The 17958-nt window shown below is 36.5% G+C and overlaps 1 protein-coding gene and 1 long non-coding RNA gene across 2 annotated transcripts in view; one reads left to right on the top strand and one right to left on the bottom strand.

Annotated features, from left to right (window-relative positions):
- Positions 1–16146, top strand: part of LOC116423364 — a 67397-nt gene extending 51251 nt beyond the window's left edge. The window contains exons 2-4 of the long non-coding RNA XR_004233953.1: positions 13576–13700; positions 13969–14100; positions 15338–16146. This is a non-coding gene — a long non-coding RNA (uncharacterized LOC116423364). The remainder of the gene's footprint in view (positions 1–13575; positions 13701–13968; positions 14101–15337) is intronic.
- NEGR1 (neuronal growth regulator 1) overlaps positions 1–17958 on the bottom strand; it is a 1024353-nt gene that overhangs the window by 111171 nt on the left and 895224 nt on the right. The gene's annotated exons all lie outside the window — the stretch shown is intronic.

Here is a 17958-nt window from a genome sequence, read left to right as displayed (position 1 = left end):
CGGTTATTTAATCCTTTTCTTTATTGGGTATGAACTCCATATTTGGGTGGCAAACTTCCAAAGTGAAAAATTTCCCCACCCCACCCCCACCCTCTGCTGATGTAGATTGGTAGCTTCTCCATAACATGCAGTCATAGTGAAGAGCCCATGATCACACCGCTAGCATAATTTCAGAAACAAGACTTGACATCAGATGTTTCAGAATGCTGCATCTCTATCCACTGTAGCATAGTGCCTTCCTTCTTTGAGAATATAATACATCCCACTTATCCTAGTATACTTTAAAGATAGCTTCACAGAGTTGATTGAAGAGCAGTAAAAAAGTCATGGTTCATCTACTGAGTACATGACTTTAGGAAAGTCACTGAAAATGTGTGTGTGTGTGTGTGTGTGTGTGTGTGTGTGTGTATACACACATCTCCTAGACACCTTTGGCAGTCTGATGAAGTCTATGGATGAGAATCATGTTTTTGAAATTCCTCAAATAAAATGCATTCAATTACAAAGTAAAGCAGCTATCTTGAAATACAGCTCTCACAATGCTAAAATAAATTTAAAAAAGGAAAACTCACACAGTTGGATTAAGAACTTTTGCACTAAAACTATAATTTGTACAGATAATGCCTACTAGCATTGGTGGAAATGACATCACATGTCCAGTCCCTAGCCCAATCCCTGCTGAATTCAATATTTTATTTGCATGTCCCAAGAATTATACCACTTCCTATACATTATAGGAACATAGAGCTAGTGCTGGAAAAGGTCTCTGAAGATTTCTCAACCAAGATAGCTTCCATTTTAAAGATGAGGATACTAAAGTCTACAGTCTTCTCCAACATCATGCGGGGACCAAGCTTTGGGGATAAAACTTTAAGTCATTTACCAAATGACTTTTGGCACTTGGTGACCATCTCATTCCAATTATTTTCAAATAGAAGCCTTTTATTTGCAAAATATATGCAAAGATAATTTTCAACATTTACCTTTGTAAAACCTTGTGTTCAATTTTTTTTCTACCTCCCTTATCCCTTCCACTCCCCCAGACAGCACATAATCCACTATATGTTAAACATGTACAATTCTTTTATACATGTTTCCATTATTACCATTCTGTACAAGAAAAATCTGTTCAAAAAGAAAAAAAATGAGAAAGAAAATAAATAGCAAGCAAACAACAACAAAAAGATGAAAACACTATGTTGTAATCCACACTCAGTACCCATAGTCCTCTTTCTGAATGCAGATAGCTCTCTCCATAAATCCACTGGAACCGGTCTGAATTACTGCATTGTTGAAAATTGTCAAATACATCAGAAATGATCATTGTATAATCTTATTGTTGCCACCTACAATGATCTCCTGTTTCTTCTCATTTCATTTAGCATCAGTTCATGTAAGTCTCTCTGAAATCATTCTGCTGATCATTTCTTATAGAACAATAATATTCCATAACATCCACATCCCATAACTTATTCAGCCATTCTTCAACTAATGGGCATCTGCTGTTTCTGTTCTAACTCCTACAAAAGGGCTGCTACAAACATTTTTGCATAAGAAGAGCCTTTTCCCTTTTTATAATCTCTTTGGGATCCAGGTCCAGTGGAGAAACTGCTGGATTAAAGGGTATGCACAGTTTGATAGCTCTTTGGGTGTAGTTCCAAATTGTTCTTTCTCCAGAATGGTTGGATCACTTCACAACTCTACCAACAATATATCAGTGTCCCAGTTTTCCCACATTCCCTCGAACATTCGTCATTATATTTTCCTGTCATCCTAGCCAATTTGAGAGGTCTTAGTGATAAGTCAAAGCTGTCTTAATTTGCATCTCTCTGATCACTAGTGATTTAGAGCATTTTTTCATATGACTAGAAATGATTTTAATTTCTTCATCTCAAAATTGTCTGCTTATATCCTTTCACTCTTTCTCAATTGGATAATGGCTTGAATTCTTATAAATTTGAGTCAGTTCTCTATATATTTTAGAAATTGATATCATTCTAATTCAACAAATTTTTCTTAATCTCCTACTTTATATTGGTAGCCACTCTTGCAGGAATAAAGGAAATAAGTTTAGAGAGGGAAATATGTCTACCTTTCTAGAATTCATACACACACACACACACACACACACACACACACAAAGTAAAACCATAGTCTCTCTTGCTTCCTGTCCATGTCTACAGGCAAGCTGATGAATAATTGTGCTTATAAAATGCAGACATTTCCATGGGTCTCATTCTTTCTCAAAGCCGGTCCAATGCAAAAATATCACAGCACCTAACTACCGCTGCTGCTGCATTCTGCTTGAGTTGCTTTTATAGAGTGAATTCTTCCTTTTGCTATGCCCAGGAAGCTTCATTCAAGTTCATCTGAGTTGTTTTAAAATAGGGAGGGTTGCAAGCAAAAACCATATCCAACCATAAAAGAGGCTTTGCAACATTGCTCTCAATTCACTGCATCCTGGCACCAGTATCGGAAAGCCTGAACATTAGCACTCTTGCAAAAAAAGGGGAGGAGGAGTTCCAAAAAGTAAAACAGAAGCCTAATAATAATCTATGAAGTAAAGTGATTTGCATTTTCACCCAGTTGCTAACCTGTATTGCTCTTTAAAGCCAATTAAAGGATTCAAAGTTTGAATGATTGGACTTGTATTTTTTATGATATTGGATTAAGAGGATTTCCTTGTCAGATGTATATGTATATATGAGAAAGAATATTATGTAATACATACATATGTAATATAGAATCATATATTTAATATACAAGTTAATACAAGGTTTTTAATATAAGAATATTTTCTAAATTAACTTTTTCCAGGCATGTGTTTTTATTCCTTATAAGAAAATACTGTTAAATTAGCCCAAAGATTCTATTGTATATATTTTTGAAACTAACAATTTAGAACTAAAACAAATGTGAAATTCAGTTGACAGAGTTGAATAAATGCAAATATCTCATTATTCTGATTTCAAAGAGTGCTTCTGACAATAGGGTGCTTTGGTAAGGAACCCATTTTACCTAAGTATGGCTAATTACAGGCTTTAAATAACCAACATTCAAAAAAATATAGTATCATCAAAATGCTTGTTCCTGACTTGATTTAGTTCTTTACCCAATTCCGGGTGTGGGAGGTAGAACGACTATGGAGGAGTAAAAAGTAGATCTCAGGATTTAAAAGTAAAAGGGAACACAGATATCTGCTTCTCTATTCCTCTCATTTTATAGAAAAGGAAGGAAAAACCCTTTGTCCTATCTGTATAGCCCAAGTAGCTGAAAACAAAGCTGGCATTGGAAGCCACAGCCTGTCCGTCCACATCTGAACTTTTGTCATGGTTACCTCTGGTATCAGAGGGCATGCTGCTGTGACCTTGAATTTTAGATCTGAAAAGAATCATAGAGATCACTTGGTCCAATCTTTTCTTTTTACAGAAATAGGAACTGAGGCTCAATGAGAGGATGTGACTTGTGTAAAAATAGGAAATGGAAACAAAAGAGGATTTTGCTTCAGTAATCATTTATTCATAAATAATTATTGCATGCTAGCCTTAAGGTAAAGAGCAGCAAAAAAAATCACCTCTGGCTTTAGGGAACTTAAAAATTCTATTGAGGAGATACAAAATTCATACAGAAAAGTAAATAAAAATATGATAAATAATTTTAAAAATGACCACAAGAATGGAGTTTAACAAGTGGATGACTAGCGTGATTTTTTTTTCTTACCCTCCTACTGTCTCTGGTCTGTCTTATTTTATTGTCTATGGTGAGAAGCATGAAAGGAGACTTCCTAATAATCTCTAGCCCATAAAATAAGAGCAGCCTGAGAGTAGAAGTAAGAGAAAGATAAACATTTGAGTATTTCCATGATTGCCTAAAGGCTCCAACAAGAAATTACAATAGGCCACATTCCCTCACCCTACAGGGCTCTGTAAATGTCAAGTCACCTTACCCAGTCTGTTAGCCCATTTCTTCCATAGCTCTAGATGTGAACCAAGTAGATACAAGTTTCCTACCTCCAAGGGTGAAAAGATTTTCAAAATGAAAATTGGACACCTGTTAAACGTGAACTACAATGTGAAACAAAATCACTCAGAGGAGAGAGTGACCTGGCATTTTTTTTTAAATCACAGTTCAAATCTGATCCAAGACACTTAATAGCCAGTTAATGTGAAGATCCCGTATTTTAAAATCAGCCGGAGTCAGGAATTCAGGTTAGGGGAAAATCGTCAGTCTTTATTCTCAGTGAAGACCACTACCTCTATCAGTTTATTCAACTACAAGATGAATATAATAATAATCATGTTTCAAATTGTTGTGAGAATAAAATAAGATAATTTTTTGAAAAATGCTTTGCAGTCTTAAAGAGTTATAGAATGCTATCCAACTCCAAAAAGAGAACTGATGAACTCTAAGTGCAAATTGAAATATAATTTTTTACTTCATTTTTTTTGCTTTTTTTGAAATATGGCTAATAAGGAAATATGTTTTGCATAATCTCACATGTATAATTGATATCATATCACTTGTCTTCTTGGGAGGTAGGGGAGAAAATTTGGAATTCAAAATTTAAAAAGAAAAACATGTTAAATAGAAATAATACATTAAAATATAAAAAGCATCTAGTTCAACTCAAACCTAAACAAGAACCTCATCATCACAAATGGTTGTCCATATTTTACTTGAAAACTTCCAAAAAGGAGAAAACCAATTATTGCACTTCATAGGCAGAAATCTTACTTGGCTCAAATTCTTAAGACATTTTTTCCTAATCTCGAATAAAAAGTTCTGTGATTCCTGGCTGTTCCCTCTGGATCCTAACAGAACACTACTCTCCCTCTTCCTGCCACTCTTTGCCACAGAATATGGTTTTGTTTCTCTTTCATATATTTGAAAAGAGCTTTCATGATTCTTCTACATCTTTGCCTCTTTGCACTAAAAATCACTCATATTTTTCAATCAATCCTTGATCTTAATATGGTTTGATCTGGGGGCCCTTTATCATTTTTCTTCATCCCCATAGAAGCACTCCAGCTAATGGATGCCTTTCCCAAAATGTGGCACTTGAAACTATGGGATGAAGAGGGGGAATGGTGAATTTAAAATTCACAGGACCAGGGGCAACTTGATGGCACAATAGAGAGCATTGGCCTTGAAGTCAGGAGAACCTGAATTCAAATCTGGCTTCAGACACTTAACATTTTCCAGTTGTGTGACCCTGGCAAAAGTCACTTAACTCCAATTTTCTCACAAAAAAGTCACAGGATATGACTTTAAATCTTGCCATAACCACTTACCATGTATGTAATCACTTAACTAATTTAATTACATGTAAAATAGCAATGTTAAATAAAATGTTTTCTGAGGTTCCTTTCTTATCTCTATCTTAGAATCAACAAATCTATACCCCCCTTCCTAGGCTTCAGTTGTCTCAGCTGTAAAATTAAAGGAATAAATTCAATGAGTCGTGAATGAAAATATCTATGGCTATTTTCAGATTTGTTATAGACACTAGCTCTTCTATACTGAATAAGCAAAATACAACATCTATAATTACTTCAATGTAATTTGATTTGAGTATACTTTTCAGAGGGAGAAACTCAGTGAAATTGAAATCCCCAACAAATAGATGTTCTTTTTTTATAACATGTGCTTATTTTTCATATACCAGGTTAGCAAATGCTGATCAATGGACAGATCATGACCTGTTTCTATTTCTTTTCTTCAAAGAAAGAAACTAACTTTCCTGATTATAAGTGATGCATTTATTCAGCTAGCAGTGAATAATATTCTTATGATGTTGCTATGTTTGAATAGGCTTCTAAAATAATGCATCTTTATATAGAGATGGAGACTAGCACTGACTTCACACTGTGAGTTCCTTGAAACAAGCATTTTTCTTTTAAACAGAAACATTTATTAAAATTCCCTAGATTTTATTTTTCAAATGTGTTTTTCCCAAGACAATTTGAGAACCCCTTTGAAACTGAGAGTTTTTATCTCTTTTATGGGATCAGATAAATAAATTACTTTAAAGATAGCTGATTCCCCGATGTAGAATGAGTTTGTTATTCCTATAAATTGTAGTGGTTTAAGAACTTGTTCTTTTTTGGGAAAAAAATTACAATATGTAGTGCATCGTTCCTTCAGAAGTTAGACAATCTCTATAGTACCTATATCTTTATAGAGTGAAAATTATATCATACTATGATTCTAAGCAAAGTAGTAAAGAATCAGAAAAGTGACATATATTCATAACCATACACATTTGAGTAGATTTTATGTAGAGGAAGTTGAAAACACAGATATCAAATAAATTCTGTAGTCTTGCTTGGACATTAGCTTAATACTATTGTTTCCTTGTGGTTTCATAGGAAGATAATGTTGAGTTATTTAAAATATATTATGTATCAGAGAAATTGTTTTGTAGCAGCAAAATTACTGGTTTAGAAGTCAATGTTGTGTTCAATCTCAGTCTATGTGATCTGTGTCTCAGTTTCCTTATGTGGAAATAAGTTGTGAGCTTGAATTTAAGAACCCCTAGAATCCCTTCCAACTTTAAAACCTATCTCTGCGCTTTTGCATTAGCTATATTCAATATCTCTTCACCTGTGTCTCACACAATCCCTCTCTTCTTTCAAGACATGATTCGAGCATTATTTTTTTATAAGGAATCTTTCCTGATTTCTTGTTAATGATATTTTCCTCACTTCCTCTCAATCTAGCTCCTTTATATTGGTTTGTATTCTTTCCCTTTATATTGTGATAATACATGCAGTTGTCTCCCTGTTAAAATATATCCTCTTTGAGAGTGGAGAGGATTTCTTTTATTTTAATCATATTTTCAGTATTTATTACTATGTTTGGCACATAGTAGGTATGTTACACATGTTTACATGCTGCTGTAATCTCTAAGGTCCCTTTCAACTCTAAACTTACTATCCTTTGAACTGATTTTAATTTCTGCCACTTGTGGAGCCTTGAGCAAGTACCTTCACCCCACTAAGGCTTAGTTTCCTCAGTTATGAAATAGGGTATGATAGCATTTAGATTCCTTATCACTTTTAGGCTCTCCATATTTTTCCTATAGATTTACTTATCTATATATTATTTTTCTCATTGAATTATATGGTGATTAAAAGAAGATATTTTTGTTCTTCTTTCTTTATACCTTCAGCACTTAGTGAAGTGCCCAACACATACTAAACACTTAATCAAAGCTTATTGACTGCTTTCAGTTGTTATGTAGTAGATATATAACACATTCTTACTCATGAATTCATCATCACTATGGTCATCATAAACCTACAAGGAGCCTCAAAGTCTATGCAGTATTAAAAAAGCAACTCATCAGATTTAATTCATCTATGAGCTCTCCACATAAGATAGTGCAGCTCCAGAACCATGGCCAGCACCATGGCCAGCACCCATTCTCCTGATACTTTGCCTATAGCGTTATATATAGACTCTCTGTATTCTGAAATATCCTAATTCAAATTAGTTAAAAATACATTTATCCAGGGCTTTGTTAGATCTTGACTATTTTGCCTGGGGTTATTTTAGCAAGCCTCCATTTTGTTCTCTGCCTCATTATTTCACTGATATTTAATATCAAAGGATATTAAATATAGAGAGCATCAAATTTAAAACTATGGTCTTTTATGAAAAAGACTCAGAGGTAGAAAGGATGGTGCTAGTGATCTAGGCCAATGTTCTCATTTTGTGCATGAGTCATTTATGATCCAGGAGTGGCTTGCACAAAGTCACATAGATATTGAGTGAAAAACTTAGATCTGAACCCAGATCCTAGGCCTGTAAATTCTAATGCTTCTGTACTGCAGCACACTTCTTCCCATTTAGAAGACACTGAAAATCCTTACAATCCTCTTGAGCAGAGAAGTAATAGAATTTAAGCAGCTACTTAGCAAGAACAGTTGGTTAAAACAGGAAGCTTCCAGAAGACAGATTGAAGAGAACTTCTGCTTTGTCTTGCCTTGAACATTGTGAATATATGAGGGGAAAGTCCTAACCAAACCTGTTCTACTTCCTCTCCTCATCTCTCATTAACTTCCATAGCAGTGACTTGAAGCTAGTATCTCCTAAATTTTAGCTCCTATCCCAGAATGTCTTTCACTCCCCATCTCTGATCAGAGGATACACTCTGTTGTCCTTTATCCTGACTGTGGTTTGCAGTGTTTTTATAGGCTTTAAAAGTCCTACTGCAATCTAGAATACAGGATTCTTTTGACTATGGCACTTTTTTATCGAATGGGATCTGCTGTCATTTCAGAGCAATCCATGCTTTGTCCATCACAGAGGCAGGGGGATGGAATAGATGACCTCTCTAGGGCTTTTTAGAGCCAGTTATTTGATGAGGTAAAAACTCCAGCTATATGATTGGAACCGCTTGCTATCCAGCTGTCATCAGAACAGTTGGCATCAGGCTTTCCTGACAGATATAAAGGGAATGAAGCTCCCACAGGTGTGCATCTTGCCTAAAGTGATGTTTATTTCATTTCCAAAGTGGGTGGGAACAGCTCATGCTGCCTTGCTGATAGCCTGGCATACAATTATACTGTGCACAGTATGTATTCCTCCCTCCTCTTTCTGCAGATTCCCCCAAAACAGGCCTGGGAAAGCATAGCTATAAAAGATCTTGAAATGGGCCTTCTTGCAAGTTCATTGTGTAATTGTTGATCAGACACTTGGTATTGGTACCTGCTTCTGTTTGCCAGCCTGCCTCCCTGCCATCTTTCTACTCAGTGGTTACAGCCAATCATTTCCAAAGCTAATTTGCCCTTGATTATGGTGGCTGCCAAGACTAATCAATGTAAATCCTCATGCTCCTCCATAAAAGCCTTCCTTTTAATTACAGATGACCTCTGGGTCCTTCCTCCATCATAGGGAATCAATGTGGTATAGATGGTTGCAAAAACACTCATAGGACCCATGCCAGCCAGGCCTTTGGCTCCTACCATTTTTGTCTCTTGGATGTAGCCAGCCTCAACCAATGTCCCGCTCTGATTGGAAGAAGGCCTATTCTGCCTGAGATGTTATGAGAACAGTGAAAAGACCTGAAGGACACTGCAGAATATATTTGACTTTTTGTCCCACAGGGTAGTAGGACAGCCAAGAAACCAAATATAGTGCTGAGCTGCATGGAGAGAAGCACAGCGGCTGGAGCCATATTCTGCTGTAGTCAGACTTCATCAAAAGTATTTTGTTGTGAGTCATGGGCACCACGATTTAGATTGGACTTGGGGTCATAGATAGGGATTTAGCCACAGAGCTAGGAAACTTTGGGTTCAGATCATTCCTTTAGTTGCCCATTCTGGCTGGGTGACTCCATGGCATATCACTTCAACTCACAGGGGACAATTCTCAAATACTGTAAATTGTAGAAAAGGTCCTGACTTACACTGATTTTTAAAAAGTTAGTCATGGGGAGCTTCCTCTCTGTTAAGGAGGCAAGAGACTTTGGAAACAGAGGACCTGAATTCAATTGTCATCTCTACCTTTGCCAAATGTCTTCAACTCCCTGGGCTTCATTTGCCTTATTTGTAAGATGGGGTAGGAGGCATTTGAATTGTTTTCCAGTTTTAGATTCATGGCCCTTCTAAGGCAACTCTGTTATCTTTCCCATTCTAAAATGGGGAATGTTCAGAGGAGTGCATGCAAGAGAGAGTAGGACCTCGAGTTCATGTCACAGGAAGAGAAGTTGAGAGAATTAAGAATACTTAGGCAGACAGAGCAATGGTTTGGACCTACATGACTTTCGATAGACAACTTTATATTGCCTTTTATGATTTACAAAGTTCATATATGATCTGTTTGATCTCCTTGACAATCCTGTGAGGTAGGGGAGATGAGTGATTATTCCCATTCTTATCAATGAGAAAACTGAGGCTGAAGGAGTTTTAGTAACTGGCCAAGGATAGAAGAATTCTTGAGAGTCTGAGGCATGACTGGCATTCAGGGATTTGGGACTCCAGTGCCAGCATGATATCCAATATTTCAATAGGATGTTGCCAAAAATTACTGTGCAGAAGAGAGTCTGCCATTGTCAGAGACAAAACCAAAAATCATGGCTGAAGTGCAGAAGAATAGTTTAGATACAAAGAAAGATATCTTCACTTTTTTGGTAGAGATCTACGAGCCGGCTTAGCATAATACTTAGCACATAGAATGCGGAAACACCCTACATGGATGCAGAGATGCATTTGGTCTGCAACTTAAAGTATTAAGTGATACAATAGAATAGGGAATTACCACTGACAACACTCCCTCCATAGATACAGATAGCTGACTCATTTATTACTTTATTTCTAAAATTTCTCTGGTCAGTGAGTGATGAAGGACTTTGCTTATAGTCACATAGCTAGTACATGTCAGAAGGAGAAATTGAACCTGTGTCTTTGAGACTCCAAAGCTGGCCCTCCACCAACTAAGTCTTCTTACAATACAGGAAGCATCTGGAGGGAGTGACAGCCCTCTCACTGGATGTCTTCAAACAAAGGTTGGACGACCATTTGTTGGGCCCGTTATAATGTGGATTCTTCATCCATTACTGATGAGATTGGATCAAATGGTTTCTGAGATCCCTCCCCAAAACGATTTGAAATTCTCTTTTTCTTGGCTTTACTCAAGCCATTTTAGATATCTGAGTAACAGAGTTTATTTTTCTAGTACATGTTCTTTTCTACAATGAAGAAGTAAGGGGCCCAAAATTTGTGTTGAAATAGGCTTAAAAGCTACTTCCCAATGCAACTCAATTTTGTTTCAATAATAGTAGTAGTTCTGAAGTATGTAGAATTTTTAAAAAATTTTTCCTGAACATTGTCAGCTATTTCTGAATGACCTGCCCAAATACCAGAGTGAAAAAGAACTACTCACAAATGAACATATGGTAATATCCTTCACAGAATTTTAATACTGAGGAAAAAGAGGAGTAAGGCAAATAAAAGGATTTTTTCTTTTTCCTGGGGTATATGTGACAGGAAAGAGATTGTAGTTCATTACTAAATAAATCATAACACCACTAAATTAAAAGAAGTAAAATAAAACATTTGTCTAAAACCAACTATGTTCACTGTATCAGTTAATGGAGGAGATAGAAAATTCCAGTAAGTGATGGTTTCTGCCTCCAAAGAATTAATAATCTCAATGGAAATATTTTAGTATTTGTAAAAGCAAAAATAAAATATTGATCATCACAATATTATGGTCACAGTGTCCTACTTATTTTATACTCATTTTTTTTGTTTTGTTTTGTTTTTTGTTTTTTAAAAGATACAGTCCACTGGAACAATTCAATTGAATCACCGTATCATGAACACTGACTATACATAAGGCTGAGAAATAGCCTATCACAGTGAGGCAGCCTTGAAGTGCACTGGACTTTACATATGATTGGTTCTGTAAGGATGAGAACAACCCTCAGTTTCTCATTGTTTAATGCAATCTTTTAGGCTTTAAGTTAAATACAAGTTGCTAATCTTCATCAATGGAGAAAGGACCTTATCTTGATGAGATCACAGGTGCATTCATTTCTGTTTTCATTACCCAAAAATGTGTAAGGTGTTGAGCTATACCCAGCAGATATGGAGAGAGAAATTAAGCAGGTCCTTCCTTTGAGGTATGTGTACAACAGAGTCAAGGACAGGCAGGGAACTGTGATCACTTTCCCCTGATTTATAGCACAGGGTTCTGTTTGGCCTTTATTGCTAGGAATTATATGGATTAACCTTCACCAAACCAAGAAAGTTAAATACTTGTCCATGTTTGGTGTTCCAATTAGACATTTTTAAATGCAATTCTTTCCCCATAATTTGGGCTACTAAAAGGGAAAATAATTTACCCTCTATAGGCTTTGAGGGCCTTGTTAGAACTGAAGCAGTATTTATACTTATTGATTTGTAGATGAATACATGGGTATTGTAAACTAAACCATCTGACTAGCCAATCCATGCCTTTGCCTTTGTATTGCATGTAGGAAGCTGTATTATCAGGAGAAATGGCCCCTTGTTAACACACAACTACTCTCAGGTGACCAGTATCTGCATTTGCAATGAGATGATCAGTCAAACTCTTTCTTTATCAGACCCATTGATTAAAAAACAAATATCAGCTATCAAGGAACTCATATAAATGACCAGGCAATGAGCAAACCTGATTGCTTATATAAAGAGCCATTCATCTTATTTTACATTTACATTTTTAATGTTGTGGTAGCAGCAAATTCTACTTCGGGTTTTAAGGAATTAAACACATCCATCCATCCAGAAAATAATCAAATCCAACAGTTTTGAAGAAGACATAGAAATTGGAAATCCTTATAATAACACCTCCAGCGTAATTATGTCCCCAAATCAACGTAAATTTATTGCAAACATGTGAAAGCAAGAGTTGGAAGTATGGGAATTTGAGATGCAAACAGATTTCATACTGTCATGCTAAGAGAATAGCAACTCAGCTTCTTAATTAAGGTCCCTTTATCGCTCTTTATTGTCAACCTCTAAACAATATTATTCCTTCACAAAAGAAATATCTTTTCTCCCCATAGAACAAAGCATTGCCTCTTTTAAAAAAAAGAACTGTCAATTACCTAATATGGATTTTTCCTGATTACAAAATATGTTTTCTGCTCAGAACATCAAATGTAGAAATATTTCCCATAATTTTATCCTCAAAATGCTTTGGAAGCATGCCAACAGGCAAGCATTTTAGAGATAATGTTTTATTACCAAAAAGTGAAGACAAGAACAGATTTGCATGCAGTAACTAGACTGCATTTGATAAAAATAAGCTGATTGCTTTATTGTCTTGGTATTTTCCTAACACTTTCAGTGTTGCAGAGCCTTGATTGAGTTTACTGTGTGTGAAAGCATTAAAGCTCAGTGGAGAGACACTAGTTTTGCATATCACCTGTTGAGAAAGAAACTATTTATGATATTCTTAAACTAAATGGTTCTTAGGGGAAAACAACACATAAAGATCTGAGAATGCTGCATATAAGGAAAACAAGCCACAGGAATTAAATGGAACAGAGGTTAATCCATTATTTTAATTGGCATCCAAGTTGCTGATGATTGTTGGACTGTTGGCAATACTCTTTGAGGCATCATGGAAAATGGGAGATGAACTTAAAGACCAGAGAACTAACAGATGTCCTGATTTTTCCCCAAATGAGAAGAAGGATTCAGGAAATTATAGCCAAGTGAGTCTCATATTAACTCCAGGAAAAAGTAAAATCTACAGCAGATTTTTAAGTGAATTGTTTGTGATCAGTTCGTGAAAGCAGTAGGGAGTCCCAGAAATCAAGAGGGAGTCTCTAAAAACAAGTCATGTTAGCTCTTCTTATTTTCTTTTCTGAAACACTTACCAAACTTGCAGATTAGGGAAATGCCACAAATATTAATGCACATTTCTAGGTTTTACCACATAATTGGCAACTTCTCATGAAGAACGGGGAAGCTCCAGCACTAGTGATTCCTTTTTCTCTAAATATTTTAAAGTGGAGACTGGAGGGCAACTTTTTGACTACATTGTAGAGAGAGTTAATTTACTCTGGTGTTGTATTAGGTAATTTCCAAGACCACAATCAATTTTGAGCTTCTATGATCCAGTAACATCATGGAGGACACCATCAGCACCATGGAGAGTAGGAAGAGGGAACTCTGATCTCTGAATCGCTACAGTTGAGATAGGTAGGAAACCGTGTGTGTGTGTGTGTGTGTGTGTGTGTGTGTGTGTGTGTCCCAGGCCACTGGGAGACTAGGGGGAAGGAAGTGTGCTAGTTTTAGGCTGACTGGCAGAGTAAAGTTTTTCTAATCACTATATTATGCACACATTGTGCCCAATTTTGGCAGAGATTTTGACAAGTTGGAGTATGTCCAGAGGGAGATTAGAGGTTCACAGATTTAAGCTAGGGAAGGAATCTCAAAGGTCATCTAACCTATCTGGTTCATTTTGTAGATGAGGAAACTGTGGACCATGGATATTAAGTGATAATCAGAATGTTGAGTTACGTGAAAGCCAAAGAGAAACAACTGAGCATGATTAACTTCAAGAAAAAACTTGGAGAGATCATCATCTGGGTTGATCATGGTCTGTATGGTTTTGGATAAAGTGTGCTGTCATCCTCAAAGTTCTCCCAAAACGTTCTCATCTTTAGACATCTCTGACACAAGATTTCTGTTTAGTATTAGGAAGAATTTCCTGACCCTTGGATCTGTCTGAAAATGAACTTGACTACTTTGTAAGGAGTGAATAACTTCTCAGAAGGGGTCCTTCAGAAGACATACAAAGAGGATCTCATGCAGCATCAAATAGGGATGCAATAACAAATGTGGAAATATATATGTATATATATATATATATATATATATATATAAATTCTATATGTTTAACATACATTAGTTTACTTGCAGTCTAGGGGAGGAGGGTCCAGAAAGGAGAGAGAAAAATTTGGAACACAAGGTTTTGCAGGGGTGAATGTTGAAAACTATCTTTGCATGTATTTTGAAAATAAAAAGCTATTAATAAAAAAAAAAACAGCAATGCCATTAGTCACACAGGAGGTGTTGACAAGACTGGACAAGAGAAGCCTGATAATGATTTTTGTGATTCACTATCATTATTTCTATTATAAATAAACATGAAAAGGGGATACATAGGATCAGGGAATATTTTCTCTGGAAAGAGTTCTAGACTAAAAGTCAGAAACATCCATTTTTGTATCCTGCTTCAGTTACTATCTATGTGATCCTGGAAAAGTCACTTATATCCTCAATTTGTTTCTTTCCTTATGTGCAGAAAATAATAATAAGAACCTATACCATCCAGGGTAATTGTGAAAATCAAGTGAGATAATGTATGGAGAGAATATTGCAAACTTTAAAGTACCTATAAGGATCAAAGAATTCAACAGACAAGTCCTACTTCAGATCATACTAAGATGCATAGAAGGAAAAAAACAAACAAACAAGCAATCCTCCTCCCCATAGTAACCACTAGAAATTTCCTGTCCTTCCCTTGTTTATCTTGCTGAGCTGGAAGGGCTGATAGGTACATATTTGGAGTACCCCAAAGGACATGTAGACTTTTCACAAAATGCTTCACCAGTCTCTTATGTTTTTTATATTATTATTATAAGGTGAAGGTCAACGATTATTAATTAGTCAGCCACTCTTTGGGATGGTCCAAACCCTCAGGCAGAATGACCTCTGCCCACATGGTTAGTTGCTTTCTGAGGTTGGTTGGGCCCTCCTGGTGTGATTATGGTCTCTCTGTTTTCTGTCCAGGCTGATCAAGGTAATCAATAATTCTGCTCCTATTTCCACAGAAGCTGATGAGAGAGAATAATCAAAGAATCACAGATCTGAAACATAAGGGACAGCAGAGATCACCTATTCCACCACCTTCATTTTTGAGATGAGGAAACAGACTCAGAGAGATTAAAGACCTTCCCTAACTTCTCATAGCTAGAATTCAGGAATCAATACAAGGCCCTCTGAACCCAAATCTAGGCTTCTTTTCAATGTACTATTCTAGAGTGATGATAATAACATGGAGTGCTTTAATATTTTAAATGTACTTTAAATACATTATTTAATTTTTTTTACAACTCAGTGAAAAAAGTACTATAATTTCCCCCATATCGTGATGAAGAAATTGAAGCTAAATAAAGTGATTTGCCAAGGCTTCCAGAGCTAGCAAAGGGCTCACACTCTGGTCCTTCTAACTTCCAATATCAAAAGTTTCCTCCCTTATTATCTCTTAACTGCTTATGACTAGTCAATCAACAAGTATATACTATGTGACTTGGTTAGGTGTCCCAAAATAGGTGGTGATGTCTTGGTGGTATACATGATCTATTCTCTCATTAGCAAGGAGGGTGCTATTTCTCTTCAAAAATGAAGGACGAAGAACATAATAATATATGAAGTGACTACTGCATCATATGTAAGATGGAGATATAAGAAAGATAAAAATTGGTTCCCGACCTAAAGAAGTGCATGTTAGCAAAATGTGGATAAACTATATCAATATCTAAGTACACAGACAATATACACAGAACAGAGGAAAGGTAATCTGAAAAAGGGAAAGCATTTGAGATTGCTGAGGTTAGGAAAAAAAGGCCTCCTGCAGAAACTGCACTCTGAGCTGAGTCTTGTAAGAATCAAAGGGAATGGAAGTAGTCATGAGGAATTTCTTCACTCCATTCATGAGGGGACCACCAGTCCAGAGGCATGGAGAGGAAAGATGAAGTGCTGTGTTCTACAACTGCAAGTTGGAGCACTGGTTTGTACCCACTGGACTTATTTAAGCTAAAGGCATATGACTACTTGTGGACAAGGTTGGAGGAAAGAGGTCTCAGAAAGGTTGGACTACTTAGTCACTTGTAAATGTTTCCAACCCCGAGATCATCTTATTCTAAAGAAATGGCGATCTGGTCAACTTTGCCTGAGGTCCCTAAAAAAGAAAACCAACATCAATATAAGACCACCACTTAAGGCTTTAGGTGAAAATAATTCTTTTAAAGATTCTGTTGCCTGAACTATGGCAGCGAGCTGCCACCTAGTGTCTACTTTCTCATAGTTATACAAGCCTGATTTCCAGAGTGAATCAGTAGATTTGTCCCCATTCCTTAGAGATCGTCTGATCCAATTTTCTCATTTTAAACATGATGCTCAGCAAGTTGATGTTTCTTTGCCTAGGTCACCGAGCAGGAAAAGAAGGGGAGTCACGAGTGGATTCTGTTAGTTTGCACAGATCATGTCAGCCAAATGGAATAGATTAGGGAACCATTTTAGGAAAATCTTTTGTTCTTTCTGCTTGGTCTGATACTTGATGGGAAGCAATATTTTTCCACTGGCTCTGTAGCTAGAATGATCTTTATCTTTCAAAGGGCCTAAGAAGTCAGGATGATGTATCTTATCCACATTCACATGTGAGGGAACACAGAGACTCCTTCACCAGCAACTTGTGGAGAAACAACCATGCAGGCCATTCCTTTGTATATTCAAACCCACTTGGTCCCTCACTAATGGATGCATTTCTTGAGCCTTATTGTTTTTCTTTGTCATTTGGGACAGGGAACATATAGCCTGATCTGGATCAAGAACCATGGGTATTTATGACTCTAGGAATCTGGGGTGTTGAAGCAGCCTAGCAGCACATCCTGAGGAGCAAAGGTTTGAGGGTTCAGCTCAGAAGATGCTAGAAATGATGTTGGCTTTGCATGGGACCAATGGTGGGACCAATGGTATGGAGAAACTGAGATAAACTATGAACCTAATTTCACCATTAACAGAGGGAGTTTTATGCCTCTGAGGTATTAGAGGAAATGTTCATATTTTGTTCTGGTTCTGTCTTTGAAACAACTTTTCTCTTGTAAAAGATATTTAATGTTAAGTGGTTAAATGACTATGGAGATGGTCACTGGGCCTGTGAAGTGGAGAGAATAGAGCCAATGGAGGCTTGAGTCAATTGCGGAGAAAAAAAAAAAAAGACCTACAAATAACTTGAGTGCTCTCAAGCCTTTGGAAGAGATCCAGCAGATCTTTCCCTGAGAATGGGGCCAGGGCAAAATTTATTACACTGGGCTTTGAACTCTAGTATTTAGTCTTCAGATTGAGGGATCTCTCTACTGTCCAGTGAGGTCCCTTGAAGGACTCTGGAGAAGCGTGGCATGAAACTGGCAAACCAAAAAGTTCTTGAACTGTAGTAATTATTGAAAGTGTCCAACTTGAAGATTGAGCATAAAGGATAAGAGGAAGGATCTAGAGATTAAAGAGTAATTAGGGAAGACATCTTCCTGACTTCTTTGGCCCTTTTAAAGATACAACTCATTTTAGCTACAGAGTCATTTCTTCCAAACTTCTCATTATATATACAAGGAAACTGAGGCTTAGAGAGCTTTAGTGACTTTATGCTTCTTGAATTATATTATCTACTCGCTTG

Source organism: Sarcophilus harrisii, chromosome 4 (assembly GCF_902635505.1).
Source record: "Sarcophilus harrisii chromosome 4, mSarHar1.11, whole genome shotgun sequence".
NCBI classification, from domain to species: domain Eukaryota; kingdom Metazoa; phylum Chordata; class Mammalia; order Dasyuromorphia; family Dasyuridae; genus Sarcophilus; species Sarcophilus harrisii.
Note: the sequence above shows the minus strand (reverse complement) of the source record. Positions and strands in the feature narration are given on the sequence as shown.